The 22,218-nt window shown below is 35.8% G+C and overlaps 1 protein-coding gene and 2 long non-coding RNA genes across 3 annotated transcripts in view; all 3 read left to right on the top strand.

Moving 5' to 3' along the window:
• LOC139131254 (uncharacterized) overlaps nucleotides 1–22,218 on the top strand; it is a 283,792-nt gene that overhangs the window by 230,253 nt on the left and 31,321 nt on the right. The window lies entirely within an intron of this gene.
• Nucleotides 2,802–7,387, top strand: LOC139130464 (uncharacterized). The gene is made up of 3 exons (XR_011551864.1): nucleotides 2,802–2,884; nucleotides 5,856–5,978; nucleotides 7,252–7,387. It is a non-coding gene; the product is annotated as an uncharacterized lncRNA (long non-coding RNA).
• Nucleotides 20,034–22,048, top strand: LOC139130463 (uncharacterized). Its single transcript, XR_011551863.1, has 4 exons — nucleotides 20,034–20,102; nucleotides 20,599–20,670; nucleotides 21,356–21,427; nucleotides 21,975–22,048. It is a non-coding gene; the product is annotated as an uncharacterized lncRNA (long non-coding RNA).

Genomic DNA, 22,218 nt, shown 5'->3' with positions numbered 1-22,218 from the left:
ATAATTTACACAATCAGCCTTATTTTAGAGATAGAACAGCTACTGAGGATATGTATATAGAGAGGAATTTAAATATATATATATATATATATATATATATATATATATATATATATATATATATATATATATATATATAGACATACAAACACACATATACATTGGTCATACATATGTATGCATACATATACGTGTATGCATACATATATATAAATATACGCATATAGGGTATTCATTTATACATGTAGAATACATACATACATACATAAATACGTACATACATACATACATACATACATACATACATACATACATACATACATACATACATACATACATACATACATTACATAAATACATAGAGCCTGGACTTGGATAAATTTACATTCAGCCTCGCTTTCGACATACAGTTGAAAACGAGGTTGAATGTAATTTTTTCAACTGTATTAAAGCTTGTCTCGAAAACATTTACATTCAACCTCGCTTTCGACATACAGTTGAAAACGAGGTTGAATGAACATTTTTTCAACTGTAGCTTGTCTCGAAAATATTTACATTCAACCTCGCTTTCGACATACAGTTGAAAACGAGGTTGAATGTACATTTTTTCAACTGTAAGGTTATGTCTCGAAAACATTTACATTCAACCTCGTTTTCACTTTGCATACATACAGCTGTAAAATTTTATATACACGTAATACAAGCTGCAAAACTTTATATACAGTGTCGTTAAAGCCGCACTTTCAATCCCTGGTTCTCGCATTAGTGGAGTTCTCCTCCCAGTCAAACACATGGCCAGTACATGATGTTTGATTTCTATAAGATTAATTACACAAACTGATTTCAACCTTTTGTCACCTTTTGCTAATCCTGCAAACAGAGCTTATATAACCGTTTGATTGACGGTCGGTTTAAATTGCCAACGGTCATTTATTCCCCAGCACCACACTCGAATTTTCTTAAAAAACGTCTTCCAGTCACGTTAGAATATGAATATAACCACTGAATTCGATCGGCAGCAGCTTCGTGCTGACCGCTTGGCAGTCTGTCAGCGTTTTTGCGGTCGGAAAAAACTAAAAAGTGGCATTTTCTGGAGCGTGTGCCCTCATGTTACCTGCTTGGTGTCCACTTACACAATGAACGCCGCCATAGGTTGGCCCCCTTTTAAAGGGAGGCTCCGCCTTTAACGTTTCACATAGATATTGCCAACTTCACTTCATCAAGTACGGTTTCAAGTAGCTCTGCGTGGCAGGGCCAGCCAAACAGAGCTAAGATTCAAGTAGCCCTGCCCCTGCGTACGATGCTGTGTGTTCCGCTACAGCTAATCGCCGAGCGGAGCGATTAGCTGTAGCGGAACGCGCAGCATCGTACGCAGGGCTAGGATTCAAAATGTCAAAGTTATCACTGAAATGCTCAATTAATATTTCGTCAAATATTGAAGTACGTGGTGATCGGATTCCCAGCTGTTGGGGATTCATCGAGGGAAACGTGAACAATGAGTGTTTTGAATAAATTAATAGTAATTCGCGCGTTTGGGTTTTTTCTGTGGCGAGTGCTCGTTTTTTTATTTTTATTTTTTTTGCTGTGGCGAGTGCTCATTTGTTTTTTTCTTTTCACAGGCCCACACGTTTTTTGTATTTGCTCTGTCCATGGCATTTTTTTTTTAGTAGATGATGTCCACTTTTGTCTAGAGCCATCACACTTCCGAATTTTTTCTCTGATTTTCTCTGATTTTCTCTCTTTACTGTCAAATCGGCTGGTGGCTCATATTATATTTTTGATTTTCTATAATACGTTTTTTATGAGACGTACTGCTTTTTAATTTTCTTAAGTACATAAATAATTTTATGTATGCATGGCTTTTTTTGTCTGATTCTTTTATAATGATTTTCTGTATGTGGTTCACATTTCAATTTTTGTAATATTTTTTCCGAGTGGTAGTAGTGGTTTTTAGTGATTTTCTTGTGATTTTTGTATACGTACCACTGTATAACATATTTTACTTTTTTGTTTTGTAAAATCAGCACTCATTGCACCTTTTACGGGAACTATTATACGTGTATGTATGTCGATAAGTATGGATGTATGACTTTTCAAATCGTTGACAATTGTTTATTTCCTAATTACGCTTTAAAGAATATTCTCAAGTTAAAATGAAGTATTAAATGACATTTCTATCTTTTGTTTTTTAATTATACTTTTCTTACTTATTTCCTTCCTTAATGACACCGAATTTTTATTTCAATCGAGAAAGACAGTTTATTTTTGCACTGAATCGATAAATATTTATGAAACATTTGGCGCGCCGTAGTGCAACTATTAGACGATGCATGTGCATCCAGAATTATAACTGTTGGAGGCTCTTCTCGCATTTTCGCTGACATCAGTATGTAACAAAGAAGGAGACTTATGGTTTGCTTTATTGTTGCTTTGAGTCGTAAAAAAGAAATGCCCCAAAATCAGAATGAGATGTCCCGGATGACCTTGATTGTCAACAATCCAGAATTATAACTGTTGGAGGTTCTTCTCGCATTTTCGCTGACATCAGTATGTAACAAAGAAAGGAGACTTATTGTTTGCTTTATTGTTGCTTTGAGTCGTAAAAAAGAAATACCCCAAACTCAGAATGAGATGTCCCGGATGATCTTGATTGTCAACAAGACACGTCTGTGCTGTTATCTTGCAGACTATTCTGTATTCTGCTATTTTAATTTGTTCAGCAATCAGTTGCTTATGACATTAATGGCAATGGCGTATACACATCTTATCTTACCCAAATTTCTATCTTTTCCAGATATAAGGAATTGCTCGGACGGAGATGCTGCAGAATTTGAAACGTTGCCTTGTTGTCCGGGTTATGAACTTCAACAAAGCAAATGTGTCGGTATGTTACCTCGTTCATGTACTTGAGATTGACTTTGGTCTCAGTTCATCAGACATCAAATCACTCACATCTAGGCAGAGAGAGCTTCTTCCAATGTTTATGATGCAACCAAATTCTATCGTGTTGGACTGTTTGAAGTCTGATATATTAACTTAAAGGTAGAATGCGCCTCAGCTCGGGGCATTCCCACTCTCAAACTTTTACAATTCTTTTCTGATCCATCACTTGTAGTGGTCCATTTTAAAGCTGTTGGTGATAGAAAACTTTTCACCGTCTTAGTTTCTCGAAAATCCATGATTTTATTTTATTTTATTTTATTTTATTTTATTTTATTTATTTTATTTTATTTTATTGTTTTCAATGATGGGAGGATACATACATATCTATTACAAAAACTACAAAGTAATGATATCAACAAATGTCAGTCAAGAAGTCTCAGAGACCATTTGCCTGTAAGATTTTTCCACCTACATGTAATAAATTCACTGTAATGTTGTTCTAGGAATAACAGCTTTCCTCATAAGAATAAACTCAGGGATAGCGGCCATTTTGAACTTAAGATATCGGTAAATCTTCGGTAAGTTGTTTCTCTTGTACCAACATTTTAATGGTGACCCCGATTTTTATTCTTGATTTTGAAAGACAATCATTATGGTTAAAATATTCCAATTGAAGACAGTTTGACCGCAGGTTTAAGTCTTTAACTTTCGAGGCGTGTACTACATTGAGTTAGTGCTCTTTCCTGGTGTTTCAAGTAGTTGGCGCCTCGTCAAGGAAAGACAAATTTTGCCAAAAATTTCCTCAAGCAAACTTTCAATCATTACTTTCGATTCTAAAAAAATGTAGGGTCACTGTGCAAAGTTTGGTACTAGAGAATCAAACTACCTAATATTTACAGATATTTAAATTCAAAATGGCCGCCATCCCTGTGTTATCTCTTTGGGTTAAAATAAAATTTACTTTCTTCGAAAAAATGCTCTAAAGACTTAACTTATTCTTACTCTCTACTTATTCCATCATTAGAATTAAGGGAGCATTCCGTTATTACGATCGGGCGTTCGCCGGCAAAGTCCAGGGGGTCACCTTTGATTTGAAAACTGCAGAGGGGGTCATGTATTTTTCAAACAGCTCAGAGGGGTCACTTAATTTTCACAAGTATCCTCCCGTCAAAAAACAGTTTCATTGTTCAGAAATATTCTGGGAAATAAAAATGATTCTCTGCATGATTTCATTCTCTTAAGTCATTTAACTGTAAATCTGAACAAAAGTATTCTTTACTTATTCCATATTAGGCTGAAGGTGAAATTTCAATATTTTAATTGTTGTCAATATCTGAACTTTCAAATACCCTAATTTAATCAAGTACAATTATCTGTCACATGAACATCTTGACTTGGCAACTCTGATGCTTGTCTTATTGTAAATCGTGCTCACTGAGGGAAATGAACAATTCTTATTACTTACATACTAGAGATATAGCAAGTTTAGCCAGGGAAATTATTTAACAGTTACTTGTAGACTACTAGTACCATGAAAAGTTAAATAATACTTTTAGGTGAAATCCCAATATCACAATTGTTGTCAACATCTGAACTTTCAAATACCATATTTGAATCAAGTACATTTGTATCAATTATCAAACATCTATCAAAGCACAGATTAATTAAGTTTAGCGTTTTAAAAAATATATTCATAGTTTTTCTCATAGACTCGAATGTATAGTGAATCAACATTTCTGTGAATTCCAAAATCCAATTTCTGGCACACATATCCATTTTATAATCAAGTACATTTATGTTAACAATAGAGAGTACATAAGCACACACAGGTTTACCAATTTTTGTATTGGAAAAAAATTATTCATCGTTTCCCCATAGAGTCCAATGTATAGTGGATGAACATTTTCAGTGGATTCCAAAATCAGATTTCTTGTACACATAATATACACCTTTAACCATCATATCAAGTACAATTATGTTAATTATTCAACGTCTGTTGTACAGCAAGTTTTTCATGGGAAAAAAATTATTCACAATTTTATAATAGATTCCCGTGTATAGTGGATAAACATTTTTTGTGAAATTCTAAAGTCAATTTTTTGTCCACATACAAATTGTAACAACCTCCAATTAGGTACAGTTAAGCTTATGTCAATTATCAAATATCTATAAATGCATATGTATAGTTTTGTTAAAAAAAGTATTACATAGTTTTTAATACACTACCATATACTGTGAATCAACATTATCAACAGCTGATTATCAGTAAAATGAAAATATCAAAATTTGTACACACACGCTTGTGCACAAATATTGCGATCCAGCTGTAATTTTTGTCAAATCCTTTGAGGGGTAATTTCAAAATTATAGCAAGTCAGAAGGGGAAAATTGAACATTAACACCTTTAGAATTTGTAAGGAGAGTCATTTGAAAAAATCTCAGAATCATTTTTTATTCTATCGCCCCAGGTGTTTGTGTGTGAAGCTTTAATCAAGCAATGCATGAAATTTATGTCATCTTAAAAGAGGAGTCATCAATTTTTTGGTGCAATGGGTAGGGAGTTCACTTATTTTGACTGATGCGTAGGAAGACTTTACCGGCCCAACCCGGCCATAATAACTGCACACTCCCTAATAAAAACAAGTGTGTTTTTCAGTAAGAAGACAGACCCTAGAAAAGTACACCAACCCAGGCATGTTTTAGGGTATTTTCAAAATATTGAAGTAATTCTCTAAATTTTACCTATTTTATGGGTCCGGCCAACATCAATAAACAGAAGAGAATATTTCTCTAACCTATAACCCTCATTTTCAAAATCTTGTTACACACATATTAGTATTGCCTTAGATAAACATCCATTTAAACCAAAAACAGTGAGCAATATGTGATCATTGATGCTGTGTATTAACCTTTACGTTGGCCATTGACATTTTAAACCTAGAATAATATGAGCTCTGACATTTACTCTCCAGATGTCGACGAATGTTCGGTCTATCAAAGGTTCTGTGAACACGAATGCGTCAATACACCGGGATCCTTCTATTGTGAATGCAACCATGGTTACCGTCTAAGCACTGATAGAAGAAGCTGCCAACGTAAGTCTTTTTGATTTTGATTTAGCAAACTGAAATGATATCAAAAGTTTTTGTAGACACTATGCTAGTTTTTCCTGAATTATATTTCGCCTGATTTTTCTGTGTTTACATTACCATATAGTACCGGTAGATTATTTAGGAGTTTCATAAAGTTCTCAGCACTAAAAGGAAATCTACTTGAGTCGAGTTTTCCTTCGATTGCCACACGTATTTTTTGAATATGTTGTCATAGTCAGTAGATCCGTACACAATTTTTAAAGAAGGAGCTGCATGTTGCCAACACAGTTTTTGCAAAGCGATGTTTCTCATCAAAGATGACAAGCAAACCCTCATACCCTCATATTTTCTACATGCAGAGAATCTCAAGTTTAGTATGGTAGCAATAGTTGACTCGAAGGAAGAAGGGGTATATATTTGGGGTAAAAACCATAATTTTGATATTAATGATACAAATTAATGTAAGTTAAAACTTGACACTATTTTCTTAAATGAATATTTCATTTGAAAGAATAGTATATGAAGAAAAAAACGACTATTTTGTTTTGCATGATATATCCTCATTCTAACATGGAATGGATTGAAAGGCTGGCACTCAAAAAATTGACTGAAATCATGATAAGTAAAATTGAAATGTCTCTTATTTATAATGTAAGATTTTATTACCAAACAAAACAGTCGTTTTGTTATATAGCATTTAAAGTACATAATGTAAAAATTTTGAAAATTTGACCAAACCAGAGTGGAGTTAAATTCTTTGAAAGCTAAAAAGTGAACTAATCCAATATTTTGATGTTTGGTCGACAAATTAATTAATGTTTAATGAATATTAGCAAAACATGTGATTTTTGAGCAAAATACAATGTGTTGGGTGCATCGCCCCCTTAAAAGTTACAAAAGCTCGCTCTTTTATCAAAGTCGTTACAATGACTTTGAAGTTTTTTTAAAGTGAAACCCGTTCATTTTGCAAAGATAACTTTCAAACTTTTGAACGACTGTTTCAAGGATGTGACTTGGTACCACAAGTTGTTAGCGCGAATCGAAAATGTTCTGAGTTGACTTGTCCTTTACTGTCAAGACCTTCCCTAAAAATACCCCAAGTTGTTTAAAAATGACAAGCCTCTTTGCTGAAAGAGACAGACCGAAGAAAGGAGAAATCACACCCAAGGGGGGAAACAATTATGCTATGATTCAAATGGTCTGCCATTATGAGTGATATTGTTGGGCCTTTCGTTTGTCAGTTTAAATCATCAGGTGAATATCATTTGCTTTCCAGCAAGTCCAATTTTCAATTCATTCCGGATACCAAAAGATCACTATAATGCAGCCCTCGCATGTGAAAGCCATGGCCTGTCTCTGGTACAAGATACAGACGAGGAGAAACATCAGCGATTGGAAGATTATATTAGTTCGACAGGATTACAGGGTGAAAGTTTCTGGTTCGATGCGAGAGCTTACACGAACAGCTACGTAGAAAGTAGTGATGGTACGAGTGTACGGCCGTTTGTATTTGCCCCAGGCGAACCGAACGGAAATGGACCGTGTTTGGTTAAACAATGGTGAGATTCTAAGCATTAAATCATTCTATATAATATCAAAAGTCAGTCATAGACATGACCATCAAATCTTATTACTCTCACGCTATTAACTACAGTATTGTAACAATGCAATGCAATGATGCAATATTTTTATGGCACATAGACAATATCTTAAAACCTATAATACAAAATTTGAAGTAAAGGCGTTTAGAAAATGGCCACAGACTCATACAGAAAAAGCATTAATGTAGTCAGAATTATGATAAAATATAAAAACAGACTGACAACAACTAGAAAGACAAAGAGATAACCAGGGTAACATCCCTGAAGGTATTCGATAAGAAGACGTCAGACTCAAGGGAATGAATTAATGCATAGACAAAAAATGATTGCATGTGCTCACATTTAACAGTATATTATAAATCAAACCCCATTAATAGTAATTCCATGAAGGGGCTTTACCATTGGGATGACGATGACTGTGAATTACAGAAGATGTATATTTGTGAGACCACTGGTAAGTTTCATTACCAAAAAAATCATTATATATATATATATATATATATATATATATATATATATATATATATATATATATATATATATATATATATTATATATATATATATATATATATTATATTTATTATAAATCACACCCCCATTAATAGTAATTCCATGAAGGGGCTTTACCATTGGATGACGATGACTGTGAATTACAGAAGATGTATATTTGTGAGACCACTGGTAATTTCATTACCAAAAACTCATAATATATATATATATATATATATATATATATATATATATATAATATATATATATATATATATATATATATTATATATATATATATTAGATAGAGATACATATAATTTCTCTCGACTGCGCAATTGCGCAAATTGCGCATTTCGAGCCATTTTCTGCCCTTTAAAAGTTAATGACAGCACGAACAATCGCGCACAGAACACAGAAAGCAAATACGCACATAAGGAATAATATCATAATATCATAGTTTATTACACCTCACGTATTATTCAGGTACTGTGATTGGCTGAACCTCACTCACGTGATATAGAACAAAAAGTGATAGAACATGGCTTAGGTGATATAGCCCTGTCGCGTGCGCTGATATAGCCCTGTCGCGTGCAGTGATATAGCCCGCTACCACGTTCTGGAATACCGCGCGTACTTTCTGCGCGTACCACATCGTCGCGTACATTTGCTTGGTATTTTCTGTAAAGCAATGGCTTTTGGAAAGGCACAAGAAATTAGCTCGACCTGAAGTACACGACCAAGTTTAGTACATTAAACGAGAAAAGCTTGAACAACACTGTGTTCGTTTTTAGACGTCAACTTCATGTAGCATTGCGATCGAGCAACAAATAGAACGTTTCACTGTGGCGAGTCTCGATCGACACTTGACAGCATTCTGAGCAAATTTTCGAAAACAAGTGTTTGTTCGGTGTAATAAAATTAATAACACACGCTATCACGGGCAAGATCACGATTTGTTGCCTGCCCTCGGGCTGGTGCTCATGACGGTAATATTGATGATACCCTCGCCTTCGGCTCGGGCATCATCAATATTACCGTCATGAGCACCATCCCTTGGGCGGGCAACAAATCGTGATCTTGCCCTTGCTGGCGTGTGTTATTATTTAATTATTGCCTGAATACATGGGTTTATGTGCCCGAGAGCAGGTGACAATGTGCCCGACGCCAGAAGGGCAAAGTTTCTCCTGCTGCGAGGGCACATAAACCCATGTATTCAAACAATAATATTTTAATTACATACCTCTTAAAAGCTAACGCTATATGATATTCAGTCACATGCAGGGCATTTTAAAACAATTTTACTATAATCGACCAACATAATACAGATTTAACGAAAGTCAAAATAGCAGTGCGCGCATGGATACTTTACATCTAGCGTTAAGCGTCTACTTTGACATCTAAAACGTCGGAGGGCCTCACTGGACCGCATAACCATGGGAACCGGTCAGCATATCGTTCACCGGCGGCCCGTTAACCCTCCGGATGTTCCTATTCAAATCAACGCACAATTTTGCACTGATATCGAGGCATGTAATAAAAGTTACTTAAGTTCCATGCTTCCTTCAATCATCTTCAATCATATGAAACGTAATTTATAGATATAAACCTCCTTGCTGACTCCCGTTGATACATTTGCCATGTGATAGACACCTTTGACCTGACAGTTACTTTGCAACGGGCTTGTCCAAGCAATTGCAATCACTGATAACACCTTCAAGACGCGCTTCACCAATCACATGCAATAATTCCGTTACAAGAAATACAGGAATAGCACAGAGTTGTCCAAATTTGTTTGGGCTTTAAAAAACAAGGACCAGATATTTGACGTTCGTGGTTAATGATTGACAAGGTATCGAGTTATCCTAACATAAGCAAGCAATGTAATCTTTGTATATCAAAAAAGCTACACATTATCAATGCTGACAAATCTACACTGCTAAACAAATATCTGACTTTGTTTCAAAATGTTGCCACCAAAATAGATATAATTCATCGTATTTGAATACCATCAAAAACATCTCAACCATATGAATGAAAGTGTATAGCTAAAAAAACCATTAAGTTCTGTCTGTAGACTGCAGGATGCATGAAACCAGTACCAGGTATAAAAGGTATCAATACTTAGTACTTGAAGTAATTTGTGTAATTATTATAACACTCTACTTTCAGCATCGAGCACTGTAATTTTGATAGGATAAACTATTCAGAGTTCTCAAAGACACTAAATCTTTCTGCTGATCTGCAGCCGGCTAGAAAGTTTATATCTGATTGGTCGATTGTCACCATTCACAGCAACTTAGGGAGTGCATTTGTGTAATTCAATACTAAAGTTGAAATCATCCCTCTTGTCATATCGCCTAATAGGGGATGATAATAGATTCAAATTTAACCAGATATGAAGCAGAAGAGGCTGTTCTGTATATTCTTCAATCTCCTATTCTCGAGGATAATTCATAGTAGCGAGATATATAGCATATAGCGAGATAGTCACTGAATTTGGATTCATTCATTGAAATAATATTATTATCTAAATGCAAGTATTAACATTCCGACAGGAGGGGAAGGAAGTTTCGCCGTGCGATTGACTCCTCTGTCTTTGACGTCATTACGATATATGGCGTTTCATCCTGCATCTTTCAATATTTGCTAGCTTATAAGGCTGCTATTTCCCTATCACGTCAAGATGGCAGAATGTCTATGTCTGTGCAAGTATTTTGCAATTTTAGAGCTTAAAACATTTTCTATGTTGATGAAAGTATATATGCTTAATTGAGCGCTTTTCTAACTTGTGGATGTCTACATATGAAGCAAGAAAAATGTCCATCTCGTTTACGTGGCTTTGACACAGTACACACATTTTAGACGTATATCAGTATATTAATATTTATGTTGTCCATTTGGAGTTTACTCTTGGTTTGGTCAGAGTGCTCGACCCTGTACAAGAACTGTAAACGAAATCAGAAAGGTCGTTATGACGACTGTTCCTCGACATTTCGGCCGCATAAACTTGTTTTGTCATAGAGTCTTATATCTACAAATGTTTCATCATTTCAGGCTGTATGCTGTCAGAGTGTGGACACGACATATACCTCAATTCAGAGTGTGGCTTCATAAATTCCCTTGGCTATCCAAACCCATACCCTCCTGAGTCAAAATGTAGTTGGGATATCCAGGTGGCGGACGGTGACGTCATTCACTTGGAATTCCTGAATTTCAATGTCGGTGACTCAGATACCACCTGTAGCAGTGATTTTGTACGAGTGTCCGATGCCAACAGATCCGCTACAGTCTGTGGATATGATAACCCTGGATATTTTATATCGGCTACTTCACAAGTGAACATAGAGTTTCAAGGCGGACAAACTGGAACAGGGGGTTATGCAGGCTTTATTGCCAAGTACTCAGCTGTTCCTTATCAGCTACAATTCCCTATCTATAGGCAGGAGGTTCAACGTAAGTTATGATTTTTAACATGCCATTGTCGTATTGGTCAAAGTTCAACACGCGCAATATCAATCTCTGTCTCTCTCTCTCTCTCTCTCTCTCTCTCTCTCTCTCTCTCTCTCTCAGAGTAGAATTCACCGTTGGGACAGATTTTTTTCACAATAGTTTTTTTCTGATTACATTTGCGTGAGCTTTTTGAACAACTTATATCTGAGAAAATCTAAAAAATTAAGGGGTTTTGGTATAGTTATCAAGGGATGGCACACATTTTGAATTCCAAATATATAGATAAATAGATTTAAGGTAGTTTGTTTCTCTGGTGCTAACAGTTGCATCCTGAATATATTGCTGATTTTGAAAGAAAATGGTTGGACGTTTCCTTGAGGAAAGTATGAGCAAAAGTTTAAGTCTTTCACTTTGGTGGTCCATAGTACCTTAATATGAAGTTGCACACTGTACACAAATTGCTTTGTTGCATGGTAAATACTTTATGTCATAGTCTCCACATATGTCAGTTTGTCCTCTATATAAAGATTGGTTGAAAACCTTTGGTTGTATTTCAGACTACGAGTGTGAAAACGGTTGGACTCAGTTTGGAAAAGACTGCTACAGGTTCAATCGGGGGAGACTGGACTGACATGGAACCAAGCCGAAAGTAAATGTCGCCAAGTTGGCGCCAATCTGGTCAGCATTCTGAACCGCGAAGAGTCGAACTTCATTATCTATTCACTGTCCAGGGTTTGGTTACATGGCGACAGCAAAACTTACATAGGTAAGAATTTAGCGATTATTGAGTTTGAAGGCACATATAAGAACTTTACTCCATAGATTAATTTCAGTAATTCTGACACCGTGAAATTCCTTTATGTCATTAAGTACACTATCAAAGGATAGGTTCAAGATATAGGTGAAAATTCGCTGTCTTCGTGGTTCTTCAATTACAGAATTGGTAGAAATCTTGAGTGGCCCGACTTATGCACCAGTCAGTCACTCTTTTCAAGACAGATCATTACGCAAACATTTTCAGAAATGTATGATATTAACTTTTGTGCAGAAGGCAGATCAAATTATCAAAATCATGCGATGTGTTTATGTGTAGTGCGTTATTTATCACACTCACTACTGAATGCTACACCTTATTTTAGCTAGTATGTGTAACCTCCATAAATGCACTAACCTCCATAAATGTAACATCAACCATAATTGCAATAAAGTGCACCAGTAAATGTAATATCACCCATAAATGTAACAAAAATCAACTATAAATGTAATAAAAAAATCACTCATAAATATAATACTTGTCAACCGTAAATGTAATAAATCATTTTATCGTTGCTATTAAGGAATTAGTCCTTATATATTCATCTATGTAATAATTAGGAAAGCAACTCCACACATTATTCATATCTTAATTGTTTGCGTTTAGTGTGTTTCGTATATTTGAAAGTGTATTTTATGTTTCCCTTTTTTATGTACCGAACTGATTGGCCATGGCGAGACACAGCTGTAATCTGAATGTCAGTGCAGTCTCTACTCCAGAGTGGAGGAGACAGTATAACACTACGATCCTTTAACGCCGTTTTTTTCTAAAATTTTCTTTACGTTCTTAATCAGTCGTCTCAAATTCGTCTTCAGTGGATAAATTCTGTGGATAATTGATGGAGTGTCTGTATTCCTATGTTGTCTCACTTCAAAGTTTATTTCTTCACCGGGGATGTTAGGATGTCTAATTTTGTTCTACTGTGTTCAAGGTAGCGTTCGTATTGTTTTTACTCGATTGAAATATAGATATATGTTCTCGACAACATGTTTTGCGTCCTCAGTTTCTGTTATAAGGTTGTATATTTCTCTTTTATTTGTTCTGAGTCATCCGTCATAAGCTTTGTGTAGTATCAGTGGTTGACGAGTTAATTTGACGCTTCCTTATTCTAACTGTTTGATCAGCACCTCATCGTTTTCTGATAGTGTTCTAAAAGTATTCTATTCTGTGTTTCGGAAAGGAAACCTAGTTTCAGGAAAGTATGTTATAACATTACACTAGTCTTATTAAAGTTATATTTACTCAGGGCATTGATAAACAAATGATCACATATGCAAGTTCAAGTTTGTTGCATTTATGGTTGGGTTTTATTACATTTATGGTTAACTTGTGTATTACATTTGTGGTTGCGGGTTGTTACATTAATGGTTGACTGTTTTATTACGTTTGTGGCTGATTTTATTACAATTGTGGTTGATATAGCATTTGTGGAGATTATTACATTTGTGGAGGTTACAGTATGCGCCTTGGAGACAGATATTAAGACCCTCAAATTTGTTGGGGCTCATTTTGAAGTTCACGGAGTTACAACTGAACGGCACCTTGGTACATTTTACGCTATTTTTGTTTGTTTTCTAACCCCAATTTCGTAGATGGGAAGCATGTTATTCTTGAGTGTATTTCCGATTATTTTAATGGCTGATTAGGTTTGTCAGACGTAGTCCAAAGTGATAAATATCGATGGACGGATGGAAATCCAATGAGTTATTCCGACTGGTATGTACACTTGCAGTACCTTCCTATCTTCAATTGATAATCATACCTTGTCCCAGTTCTTAAGTACAAGTTGGAGGACTCGCCTCTCCCCGATGCATCGTCGACCACCGCCGGCTGCGGGAGAGCCCAACGCGTATCTCCGCTATTACAGCCTCTGACAATTGCCGTAGTCTCGGGTTCCAATTGACTCGAATATTGTGAATGAAACACTGGACCTGATGACAAGTCATAATCAACAATTTAGAGGCAGTCATTTCAAAATGCTTTAAATGGAAATGGACTAATTTAACAAAGGTTCTTTGGCTTTATAATTCATCTTACATTTATGCAGATTTTAAGCTACTAAAAAGTTAAAGATAGAATGCGGTTGTGGGACAGATATTCGGACTCTCAAACTTTGACAATACTATTTTTGCCTACCACTTGTTGGAGCTCCTATCGACGTTTATCGAGTAAACAAAATTTCCATTGCCTGGCAATGTTCAAATCAGGAATTTTATTTTCTACCATAGATATAACATAGGAATTGAGGTTATTTTGAATTTCAAATATCGTTAACGACAGCAATAACCATCAACCCATAAAGTAGAAACTACAACATGTAGTATTGTAAGGGGACTACAATAGTTTGTGGAACTGTTCTGAAAGTCATCGCAAGCATAGCTGTTATTAAAAGCATTAATATATAATCCAGTAGAAAATGTTTGTTGTATTAAATTGTTTGTTTCTTTGATAGGGCAAAGGCCAGATATGATGACGATTACAACCAACCGGATGGCGCTAGATTTGAAGCGTGTTCTGTCATTGATATGGCTGATTTCCATCGCACCGATCAGTGGCATGATATTCCGTGTGTTTTAAATACAGTTAAACAGTTTATTTGTAAGAAAGCCGCCGCGGTTTCTGGAGAAAAAGACGGTGACTCGTATGTCGGTGTATCTAACTACGGCAAGTATTAATTTTGCTACTTTTGATAACCATGGTTTTCGTTAGAATAATTGTATGCATTTAAAATGTTTCAGACATAAAAAGGTCACTTGATATGCCTACATTTTTCCCATTGCAATTTTGAATTACCATTTTCCGTTTGCTTATATATGCCTATCCGCAACTTTAAACCATGATAGTAACTTCTTGCAATGCATCCAAAAAGTAATTCATTTCGTTATCAGAAACAGAAGATTTCTTAGCAAAGCAATGCAAGAAATGTTTGGATGATTTGAGACTCTGAAACGACCGACAGATTACCAGAATATTTTATCATACAGGTGTCATACAAAACTCAATCACTTGAAAAAGGAATGACAAAACCCATCGTCAATGCATCAATCGAATGTTAATACATGTACGTATATGTGCATTGAATGTCTGTGACGTAATTTTTCACAGCTTGTAAAGATTCTTCTTGGGGAAGACACGAAAACATTTGTTTCAAACTAGAACAAAGAAACATTGGAGCAGAGGAACAGTGCTCAAATCTCAACACTGGTTTAAGGAAAAAACCGACAAGAACTACTGACTGTATCCTACTATCTCAGCCACGTCTGGTCTATAAACGTAACTGGGTATATACTGCTCATGAAAGATATCACGGTAAACGATGATGTCATCGCACTGATCGGAGGTGACTGCACGGCCGCAGACGACAACTACAAGACCGGATGTTACATTGGTGTGAATAAAGATAAGCCCAACGCAGACGTCGACCATTCTAGAGAATGTCTATAGGCATGGATGCATCTGATTGGACAGTCGGATTAATGAATTGTGACGAGGAAATTATTTTAGAGATGTGTATGACACAGGCATCAGGTAACCGTTGTTTTCTTTGATCCGTTTACGTACTCATGAAAGTCTTAGGTATGTCTAAACACGGCAGATCGTGTGAAAGACTCGTTTAAGTTGCTTTTCATGTAAATCGCATCGTTTGTTAATGAAATACGAGAAACTAACGTTTTTTTCATTTTTACAAGATTTTCCTTTTTAAATAAAGAGTATATTTGTTCATATTTAACTCAGTTCTGATTGTGTAATGTTTTCAACAAAGCACATTCTTGGTTTAAAATTCAATGAGTGTTTTGGTCACCGAGTATCTTGATAAACCTCCGTCAGTAATTCCTTCTTATTTGCAGTGGCGACAAATGCGTGCGGCGTCGAGGCATTCGAATGTGCAGACCATCAGTGCATTCATCCTGTTTATGTGTGCGATGGAAACACAGATTGTAATGATGGCTCTGATGAGATAGGATGCAGTAAGTGAAGATAGACCTCCTCTACTTGAGTTGATAAAACGTGCGCAATATACAAGAAGTGAGAAAAAACTAAAGAATCACCATCTTAAACCTTTAGTTAATTTGTAAACTTTTTCTCGGTGCTGCTTTTCTTCTCATTATCTTGAATTTGGTGGCACTTTATCACATTTACTCAAATAATGACCACTCATTATGCAATCGATGACAATATTTATTTGTCCTTCAGATATGGCTGGAGTTTGCCCAACGAACACCTTCCAATGTAAAAATGGAAAGTGTGTTACGATGACGTTTTACTGTGATTTCATCGATCACTGTGGCGACAACAGCGATGAAGAAAATTGTGGTAATGTATGGTAGTTTGCACTAAGTGTGTGCTATGTTATGAATGATAACAATCGAAAAAATTGTCAACACCTATTTTCTTTGTCACACAATGGCAGCTTCTTCACAATTTCATGACGTTTGTTCACTGTACACTGCCACAATCTCTGAAACTAGTGGCGTTTGTTGATCCACTTGGAATTCTAAACCTTATGTATTTTTGAAGAAAATTGTCCTGACGAATTGTTGTCACGTTGCCCTTAGGTAAAACATACGTAACACATAGCGACATTAGAGGTACCCTAACTTCACACATCGTTGGGGTCATACGAGGTCGATTGCAATGCAATGCAATTCGTGACAAAAGTACTAAATTTTTTCCAGTGTATCCAAACTGCACAGATGATCAGTTCAAATGTGACAACAACCAATGTGTGGATAAGTCAAAGCATTGCGATCTTATGGAGGACTGTTACGATGGATCTGATGAAAGGTTTTGCGGTAATGTCGAACCATACCATACGAACTCTTAACATTGAACTTGAATGAAAACTAGGGATAAATACATTACATTCTCTACTATGAACGGATTTAACCACGCGCTTTTGTATTTACCTCTGCTGGCATATTTTCCAAATAATGAGTTATGTAAATTGAATAGTCCTAAATTTTGAAGGAAGACTCGTACAGACTGATATTTCTCGCATAGCTCTCTCATTACCAAAAAGCAGCTTTAGGGTAGAATGCGCCCCCGGAACAAATATTTGGACTTGCAAACTTTTATAAGTCTTGTTTTGTCTACCACATGTGGGGCTCATTTTGAAGCTCATGGAGTAACAGAAGTTTTAACCAGTTCATTTTTATGATAATCGGAAATATTATTATACCCTGAAAGAGTCGATAAGGGCAGGACCGCCGTTTTGAAATTCGAGTACCTGGAAATATTTTGTAATGAGCCCTGGTTGTTTTCCTTGATTTCGAAATGGAATGTCTTCAAGTTCTAAATAGAATGTTTCTGCGAAGGTTTAAGTCTTTCAATTTCGGGGCGCGTTTGGCCTTAATAAATCCACTTTTGCGATATGGCTCAGATACCCTATGTTGACTATTCAACCTTTACAGATGTGTGTAAGGGATTCCTATGTTACTACGTTGACTGTATACCAGAACGTGCGCACTGCGACGGAGAGCTAGATTGTGCAGGCAACGAAAGGGAGGACGAAACGGATTGTGACTACGGTCGTACTGTCTCTAGCTCATTAGAAAAAGTCGACATGCCAATTGAGAGTTTTGGTGTTGAAGAATTCAGATGCGTTAATGGTCCCAGCGTGGACCGCAAGTGGATGTGTATCTACGATTTTGATCAGTATGGCTATCAAAGGGGATGTCGTGACGTCACCCATCTCAGGAATTGTGGTATGCTTTCAACGACCCTCAGATATTAATTTATTTATTAAGTGACTCATTATTTATTTATTTATTTATTTATTTATTTATTTATTTATTTGTTTTACGGTTGGGTCATTCATCAGATTATGTAAGAAGGGCTTTGAAAGCTCTATTAAGCTTTCACTTTTGATTTATCTTCCATAATGTGTCTTTGTTTTATTTGATTTACAACAAATCATGTCAAAATGTGTCCTGTTTTCCTTTTGTCAGCACAACCTGTACATGCTCAAGATTATAAACTGATTTTAGTCCCTTCTAGAATTTCTTTGCCAAGTGTTACATTTCATATTGTTCATAAAGTATTAAGTTCATATTTTTCACAGAGTATTAATTTCAAGGCCGGCACTTTGCATTCGAACGTAATTCAAAGAATATAATAACATGGGTAAAATTTATTAAAATTTTATTAAAATATGCAGCTATTGCCCCCATAACTGTCTATTTCAAAATGCAAGAAGAACACATGATTTGAAGCAAAACGATTGCCTAGAAAAATAAATTGCATATTATTCTTTACCATTGTTTTTCAGAACTTTTTAATTGTCCTAATGACATGTTTAAGTGTCCTGATGCCTACTGTATACCGCTCTATAGGCGATGTGACGGTGTTTTTGACTGTCCACGTGGCTCTGATGAAGAGTACTGCGGTAAGTGATGTAAAGTTGAAGTGGAAAACACGAAATCCTTTGCATTGTGTCATTACGGAGAGCGATTTCCGTCGACCAAAATACCACAAATTATTTGATGCAATGGCGACAACTTTTCAGTATGATTTCATTCGTTTATCAGCTGAGATTTCTTATCTTCCCTGTGAGACGTATATCAGCAGTTGATTTACTGTTTCATTCCCCGGAGAGATTACAATTCTGGCAATCTTTGTTGAAGCGTACATTTAACTTTCTGGTTTAAGTTTTTTATTTCTTCTTTCTACTTCAACCTTCTACTGATAATTAATATATGATGAACCTATTGAATATCAATGGTCCCATTGTCATAATTCTTGCCCCCTTATATTAATTTCTAACTATGAAAATAGATGAATTGTTCCGAGAGATGAGCTGCAACAAAGTAAGTTATTTCACGACAAAAAAGAATGGAAATTGATAAGCATTGTAAGACGTCATCTTAAACAGAGCACGAAGCGCGGGAATTGATGACGTAGTAATCATGTCATTATTCCGTCATCTAAGCCATTTCAAAATATACAGTCGCACAAGCCTTGACGAGTTTGTTTTTCATTATGAACGCAGGAGTTTACCAGTGCCCAGGACATTATCGTTGTCATGGGGAGCAAAACTGTATACTGGTATCTCAGAAATGTGATGGCGTCACACAGTGTCGGCATGGAGATGATGAGCTGCTATGTGGTAAGGCGGTGTAAACTTTGTCTTATCGAAGGGAAGGGGCTGGAGTAGGCCAGACACGAGAAGTGGTCTTATCAAGGGAACTTAGAGCAGCGCAGAAGCTCATATGCCCAATCTGGGGAGTTTCCGTACATTACAATGTCACAACATCTTTCACTTTTCCATTAAAAATGTGACATTTTCCCTTTTCTACCAGGTCTAATCTGCCCCTCGGATTGTACTTGTCATGGATCTGCCATTGATTGTGCGTACCAATCGATGAGTTCCTTTCCGCTGATTACTGGTCAGGACATCAAGAAACTGTGAGTTACCATACCCGTGCACCGTTTTTCTCGGCAGAATTAGTTCAACGCTATTGTTAATTCACTAATTACTTTAGCCCCTTTTTCGACGGATGAATTTTGACTCTCTTTGTGAAATAATCAGCTTAACTTGAACTAATGTTTTGTAAAAACAAATAGCTAATGAGTGAGGTAATGGGTATACTATTCCCACAACGTGCGCTCATGCTGTGTCACAACCAACAAATCTGATCATTGACGCAAAGTTACATCATTAAATTATCATACACTCAGATGCACCGTCTTTTGCCAACAGGAATATGGCCGGAAATGACGTTGAGGTTACGGAAGTCGAGTTCCGCCATTTTCAATTACTGGGAGAACTGTAAGTAGTGGATAGTCTACTCATTACATTTATATTTCATCCCCTCATATTTTCAGATCACCATGTTTTCGAATCACCTTGTCTTCAAATTCCTATGATTTAGAATCGTCTTGTTTTCGAGGCACCATGTTCATGTTTTCAAGTCACTATGTTCTCAAGTTACCATATTTTCATGTTGCCATGTTTTCAAATCACTATATCTTGATGTCACCATGTTGTCAACTCAACAGGATTTCGAATAATTATATTTTCAAGTGGCCATGTGTTAAAGTCATCATGTTTTCAAATCACAACTTTTTCAAGTCACCATCTTTTTAACCATCAATATACTTTTATTCTACTGCTTGTGAATTACTCCAACCAAAGCGTGACATACACTAATTTGCCACGAAACGGAAATGATGACTATTTGACTGGAGCAAAGTAATAACGAATACGTAGGGTATAATTATTTCTGTTTAATGTATAAGTTGTGTCTTTCTAAACTTTTTTTCAGAGATCTTTCAAATAATTCAATAATTGAGATACGCCCAAGACAATTTGAATTCCTGAAAAACCTGTACTTGTTGTAAGTATGCCCATTAATAGGTAGCAGAGCATTTGCACTTCTGAAAAGCTAACTTTAGCTAAATAAGTGTTTATTAAGTGACAAAAGTGGTAACTTTTTAGGACATTCTCATCACTTTTTAGCTTTATCAAATAGATGCATGCTCTCATTGCTTTCCCTAAAATATGTTTAAGTAAACAGTATTAGTATGACAAACCTGCTTCATTGTGTACAGCATGCTCTGTTATTGTCAACACATAAATTCTAGTCCCTACTTTACAGACACACGGACTATGTTGAAAGTTAAATCCACTATATTGTTAAACACTTTGGAGGCGAACAAGATAGCATACATAACAAACAGAACATAAAATGCTAAAGGTACATCGTGACTTACATACCATAAATGGTGAAAAAGAAGGACATTAAAGATATATTTCCTTGTTTCTGTTGGTATGGATTAATCTAAATTTAGGTCACTTCCGTCAAGGATTTTCCCTTGTGGATAATTTCGCGTGAGGTGTTATAGTAATGAATGTTAGAGCAAATTATCGTCAATGGTGTAGCTCAATCTACAATTCTTCTTTGTGTAAATTTTGAACATCAAGACGTGATTTATGGGTTAGGCATCACAAACAACAATACCAACTTTGATTTCAATTAACCACTGTTTGCTAGCTCTGTCCTTAATTTTTATTAATTTTAGAAACCTTGGAGCTAACAAAATATATACTATCGAAGCAAATACATTTTACGGACTGCAAAATCTTCGAATGCTGTAAGTATAAGTCGTCTCGTTTTCAATAAATTTAGATTTTAGCCTTAAGTTAAAGACGTCAACTAGCCGGATTTAAAGATAACTTTGTGATTGAAAACCTGGTTTTCTTGAAGGAATTGTAGGAGCTTACATCAGGCGCCACTTATCAAAGGTCAAATTCTATAAACATCCCTGGCAATAATTATTTGAATGAGAAATAGAATACGATTAACTGATGGAGAATTTTTAGCCAAAAGCCTTCTGAGAAAATTTTACCCGTTTTCTTTAGTAACAAAGAATACAAATTTAGTCAGCCCAAACAGCAGGTCAGCAAAGTGTTGTAGAAATTTTACTTTCTCAGTACTTGTCCCCTGGGCAAATTCTGCCCAGTAGGCATTGGCAGGGTGGCGTTGTCTCAGAACTCTGAGTGTTTATCATTGCTATGAAGCAAACAAATGGCACGAATGTGAGGCCCTTGATATAAACGACATACTTGAATCATTACATCATCCACTATGGCAAATGGCAACAGAACATCTAATTATACATAATTGCATTTTCTTCGCAGAATCTTAACCGGAAACAACATTGCTTTTATTAACGATGGTGCGTTTACAGATCTATATAATCTTCATGCACTGTGAGTAAAAAGATCATCATGTATACTGTTTCTTCAAAATATACTTTAGGGCATCACTACACTATTTTCTTGTCAATAGTTAAATAAACATTAGTATCGGTTTTAATACTAATTCTTAACATGTGCGAATGAGAGTCTTAAATATCAAGCAATCCTACACTCTCATAATAAG

The sequence above is a fragment of the Ptychodera flava genome, chromosome 4, assembly GCF_041260155.1.
Source record: "Ptychodera flava strain L36383 chromosome 4, AS_Pfla_20210202, whole genome shotgun sequence".
Classification (NCBI taxonomy): Eukaryota; Metazoa; Hemichordata; class Enteropneusta; family Ptychoderidae; genus Ptychodera; species Ptychodera flava.
This window is presented reverse-complemented; position numbering and strand designations above follow the sequence as displayed.